This window comes from Dasypus novemcinctus, chromosome X (assembly GCF_030445035.2).
Source record: "Dasypus novemcinctus isolate mDasNov1 chromosome X, mDasNov1.1.hap2, whole genome shotgun sequence".
In the NCBI taxonomy this organism is placed as follows: domain Eukaryota; kingdom Metazoa; phylum Chordata; class Mammalia; order Cingulata; family Dasypodidae; genus Dasypus; species Dasypus novemcinctus.
Genome location: NC_080704.1, coordinates 174,539,906 through 174,545,611, shown reverse-complemented (window position 1 = coordinate 174,545,611; position 5,706 = coordinate 174,539,906). Strand labels below are relative to the sequence as shown.

General features: G+C 49.8%; 1 long non-coding RNA gene across 1 annotated transcript; it reads left to right on the top strand.

Moving 5' to 3' along the window:
- The first annotated feature begins 4,306 nt into the window (after positions 1 to 4,306).
- LOC131277175 (uncharacterized) lies at positions 4,307 to 4,924 on the top strand. The gene is made up of 2 exons (XR_009184344.1): positions 4,307 to 4,429; positions 4,622 to 4,924. It is a non-coding gene; the product is annotated as an uncharacterized lncRNA (long non-coding RNA).
- Positions 4,925 to 5,706: the final 782 nt, after the last annotated feature.

Sequence of the window (5,706 nt, the reverse complement as noted above, 5' to 3'; positions counted from 1 at the left end):
TGCTTTGGGAATCGGGCATCCAAGACAGTGCTGCACAACTCCCAGGAGGGTGAGGGACAGAGAGAAGAAGCACCTGGAACAAGAAATGTGAGTTACCAACCCGCCATGGCAGCTGAGAAGGTTTCCCATCCCCAAGACATTAAACCTGGATAAAACCCTTGACAATCCAAAGCCAACTGAGAGGGGAACAGTCAACTTTCTCCCTTTCAGCTGTTACAAGGGAAGAGGGAGGGTGACCTCGAGGGTTTCTCTTCAGTGAATTTGGCCAGCAGAGCCTCATTCAAATCTCGGCTCTGGCCAGACTAGAAACACTGGAAAGCAGGGGCTGAAAGAAATACTTCTGTGGAAGGGATGTCCAATGAATGTCATATGCTGGCGGGCCTGGAAACTGCAAGGATAAAAACTGCTTTTAGGTCTCTCTTTAGACACCTGGGAGGAAATCTGCACTATGTTAGTGAGTCTCTGGTCTGTTTTTGATAACTTAAGTTGGGGAGTTTAAAGACTCAGAATAAAGAATAAGTTGAACTAAAAAATCAAAGTAAAGCTGTGAGAAAATACACTCGGCAAGAGAAAGAAATTGGCCATCAGAATAAATTCACCAACATGTTAAGGTGCCTATGCATGAGCAAAAACTTAAAACTCAAACTAGAAAACAGGACGAGATGGCCCAGCAAAAGGAAAAAAACAAATATACCGAAGAGTTTCAGGATTTAAGACAATTAATCAATAATATTCAACAACTCTCCTAAATCAAAGAAAGGAAGGAAAATGTAAAAAAAATAAAGGATATTAAGAAGACATTGGGTGAAAATAAAGAACAATTGGAAAGCCTTCAAAGAGAAGTAACAGAGATTATGGGAATGAAAGACAGAATGGATGAGATTAAAAATATATTAGAGGGGAGCAGACATGGCTCAACTGTTTGAGTGTCCACCTACCATATGGGAGGTCCAGGTTTCAAAACCAGGGACTTCTGTCCCGTGTGGTGAGCTGGCCCACGCACAGCAATGTCTGCCACATGCAAGTAGTGCCATGCCACACAGGGCTGGCCCCGTGTAGGGGAGCCCCAGGTGCAAGGTGTGCGCCCTGCAGTGAGCCGGCCTGTGCACCCAGGTGTAGTGCTGCCCACACAGAGAGCTGATAGAGGAAGATGATGAAACAAAAGAGACACAGAATCCTGGTGCCATCAAGAATGCAAGCAGACACAGAAGAACACACAGTGAATGGTTACAGAGAGCAGAGAATGGTGTGGGGGGGGGAAGGGGAGAGAAATAGGTAAACTAAATCTTAAAAAATACATTGAAGGCAGACAGCCAATTTGAATTGCTTGAAGATAGAATTATTGATTTCAGGGACAGGTCAAAACGAACTGGAAAAGACAGGAGAACAGAGAGGGACAAGAATGTAAAAAAATGAAACAGGGTCTAAGGGAGTTGAATGACAATGCAAAAATGCACAACATATTGTTATCTGTGTCCCAGAAGGAGAAGAGAATGGAAAAGGGACAGAAAGGATATCTGAGGAATTAATGACCAAAAACGTAACAACCCTTATGAAAGACATAACTATCAATATCTAAGAAGAACAATGCACCTTAAACAAAACAAATACGAATGTACCTACTCCAAAACACCTATTATTCAGAATCACAAATATCAGAAATAAAGAGAATTTTGAAAGCAGCAAGAGAAAAGCAAAGTATCACATAAAAGGTAATCTTAGTTACATTAAATGTCAACCTTTCATCAGAAACCATGGAGGCAAAAAGAAAATGGTAGTAAGGATTTAAGGTCCTAGAAGAGAAAAACTGCCAGCCAAGAATTCTGTATCTGGAAAAATTATCTTTCAAATATGAGGGTTAATTTAAAGTCTCCACAGACAAACAAAAATTGAGAGAGCATCTTACCAAAAGACCAGAATTACAAGACATACTAAAGGGCGTGCTGCAGCCTGAAAGGAAAAAAAAAAAATGCAAGGGTGACAGAAGAGACTTGGAGAAGAGTGTAGAAATGATTTGGAAGGGTACATTAAAGGGTAAAATCACAGACAATAGTAAGATATGACAGCAGAAAGCCAAAGACAAAATTTGCTCCAGGGCGAAAAGGCTTTCTGGGGGCTTCCTTCCTTGCTCTATTCACGGTCGCGAGAATAGTGTCAGGCAGAGGCTCTCAAAACAAATTCTTGCTGAATGAAACAACTGGGTGTGGGCGCAGGTCTCCTTCAGGCACCACCACCCCCGCACCCATCCCAGAAAAGGAGCGGGAGAAGACAGAGCCAGCTTTAGAAAATGATGGTTTCATTGCTATGTTTGCAGTGGATTCAATACTACACAAATCATGTCCCCGCAGGGACCCTCCTCCTCCTCAGCCAGCACCCCAGCTTAAGGGGGATGTGGGAGAGCCTCCGCTGTCTCGGGATGTGACGTGAAATCCTTGGTTAAAGAAGCTACACAGCAAACTTCAGACGTCCAGTGCATCAGCCTTCAGCTCAGAGCTGGGCCATGCCAAGGACCCCTTAACTGGTAGGCCAGCCCAGGGAGCAGGACGTGTCACCCCAAGGCACAATACTGTGTCCGCTCACCCACAGGCCTGAGGGCACATGGGGAGGCCAGGGAACGCCTGGAGGACCCCACCCCAGCACTTTCCCTTCTACCCCACGCTCAGCAGCTGGAATCACACACAAACACACATGTGCGCTGACTCATGTGCTAGACAGCTTGAAGTTCTTGCCTATGAAAATGAGATGAAGGAATTCACACGCCTTGCGTGGGGCAGAGGAATAAGATGGGGGCTGAAAAGGAGGAGCAATGGCAAGGAGAGGGACAGTTTGGGCTTTTGTCTCTTTGATATATGCCAACAGAAACCTCGCTGTATTCTCAAGTTTTTCTAAAACACAAAACCAAAAAACCCACTCAACCCTTTGCCAGGAAGGAATTTTACCCAACCACACACAGCTTCGCTGTCAGCAAAGCTGTCCAGCACAGCCTTCAGAAGGCCTGGGAGACCCAGGCACCAGCCCTAGGACCCCTCAGCAACTTCGTGAGGGCACCTCAGTCTCTGTGTCCCACAGGGGACCTTTGTGGGCAAAGGTGGAAACTCGTCACCTGCCTACGGCCTCACTAGAAGGCTGTTTGTGCTGGCTCACTTGGGCGCAGCCCCGTGATGAGGGGGCCCAGCCTGAAGGGGTTCCGGGGCAAGGGCAGGGCCTGCTTGGCAAAATCAATCACTTGCCTGAGGCCTCACCTGGGCTCTGTTTGCGCAGGCGCATTTGAATGTAGTCCTGTGCAGGGGGTTAGAGAGGTTCAAGAGGGAGCCTCAGTCTGATGTGGTTTCCAAGCCCTGTGGCAGGGCCCTCTTGGCAAGAACCAATCACTGCCCTGGAGAGTACTCAGGGGATTGTTTACGCATGCGCTTGAGTATAAAGGCCCGTGCTAAGGGGCGGGGCTTCATGAGTCCGCTTGAGGCGCCCCTCAGCCAGGGCAGGGCGGGATTGGTGAGAGTAGCTCACGTGCCCTGCCTCCTTCCTGGAAGTTGTTTGCACAGGTGCACTGAGAGCCCACGCATCCCAATGAACTAAGGGGCGGAGCCTCGGTGAGGAAAGCTGAGTCCCTGAGCTGCGAGTAGAGACAGAAGCTTTGTTCCCGCAGCTGTGAGTGAGGGGGAAGGCTGAGGCGCGGCAGCCATGCAGGCGGAAGAGAAAGGCGCAGGCGCTGTGGGTGAAGCGGCCTACCCTGAAGGCCAGGGTGCCATGGGGGACCCCGACCGCCACGAGGAGCCTGTGAGTCCTGACGACAAGGGCGACCCCAGCGGCCCTGATGGCCAGGGTGGCCCCGGTCGCCCCGTCTGCCAGAGTATTCCTGGTGACCCCAAAGGCTCGGGGGTCGCCAGTGGCCCTGGCAGCCCCTGTGACCCCTGCGGCGCGGGAGCGGAGGTCGCTGCCGCCGGGGGTGCCCCCCAGGCCGCACGGGCACCACATGCCCCGGGGTCTGGTGGAGTCGCAGTGCCGGGGGCTGGAGGAGCAGGAAGCCGACTTCTAACCTTGTATCCTTTACAGGGGCCATGGGGGGGCCAGGGCCGGCTCTAGGTGGAGGGGCTGCCGTGGGGGCCGGTCTGGGGGCTTCAAGGGCGGATGGTGGAAGGGGATGCCTGAGGGCTGGAAGGGGGAAGGAGGCAGGCCCGAGCGGCCTGAGCTGACAGGAGGGGGAGAGTGGGCCACTGGCAGGAGAGCTTCCCAGGGGCCAGGTGGCCCGGGGCCCAGGCGAAGGCAGCAGGGGAAGGTCCCTTAACCCCGCCTCCCCCAGCACCCTCACCGTGCCATTCGGGTCTGCACTGGAGGCGGAGATGGCCGGCAGGTCCCTGATGCGTGATATCCACCGCCGAGGGCAAATGGTTCAGAAGGAGTTCATCGTGAATGGCAGTGTCCTGGCTTTGTGAGTTCTGGACGGGGCCGGCTTGGAGAGTGGCAGCGTGTGCTGGGGCCCATCTCACCCCCTGGAATGTGGTCGTGGAGACAGGGAGCCACCCCAATGTTGGGTCTTTACGGGGGGGGGGGGAGGGGCGTGGGGCCCCGGGCCTAGGACAGGGCTCTCACCTTCAACTTGATCATTTCCCCTCACCTGTAGGAGATGGAGTGCCCAAGACCTTAGCGTTCTCCGAATTTCCATCAACGCCTTGTTGAATGATCTCTCCCTGATAATGCGTAACATCCAGCGCATTGCACCCCTGTTTCCACGAAGCCTCAACTAGGAGAAGAGACCTGGGATCTAATCTTGCATTCCCTCCCAGGCAGCGCCTCCTTCCCTGGGGCATGGGTCCCTGGAGGCCCTGCCACTTTATTGTTGACCCAAATGTGTGCTGGGGCACACTTGTTTCATTTGGCGCTTAGATGTCTGTTAACTGCATAAAATAAAGTTGAGTTGCTATTCCTTGTTTGAATTTCTTTTCATTTCCTGCACATCCAGATTTTGTTACCTTGTCTTCAGGTTGGAGGGGTCGCTTTGGGATTCAGGTATGGAAGTAGTGCAGACTAATTGGGATAATTTACAAAATAAAAGCGCAATTATAATCAATTCTGTTCTGTCATTTAGCTTGAACTACTGTCAGTACCTTGGAATGTTTTCTTATTTCAATGATCAGATTTATGTATTAAATATATAACAATGATAACTTATGCTTTATAAAAGTTTAGCATTAATTTTTCCTGACTCTTTCCCTTAATATATGAATTTTCCTCTTTCTAAAATTCAGTAAAATGGCATAAAAATACTTTATAATCTAATCGTTGATTATATAAGTTGTTTCCAATTTTTCCCTGTTATAGGCAATTATTAAATGACATTCTTGTATTATTTTTGCAGGAATGGCTATATAATTTAGATTCCAAAAGGAAGAATTATTGAGTTTAATTAATTTTCTTTCTATTTTCAGAGGTCTTGTTATACAATATAGAATTCTTGTCTAGAAATTATACCTCCCACCAGAAGACTGGAGATAGGGGTTGATGAAGCCTGATATGAGACGGTCCTCTGTCGTTTCTGCTCCCATTCTGCCGCTTCTCCCTCTGATCCAGACACTCTAGGCTTCTAGCCTTTTCTGAAGCACAGCAGGCCCGCTCCTGCCTCAGGGCCTTTGCACTGGCTGTTTGCAGTCAGGCGCTCTCTTCACCCAGGTTTCCACCTGGCTCACTCCCAGAACTCCAGGTCCTGCT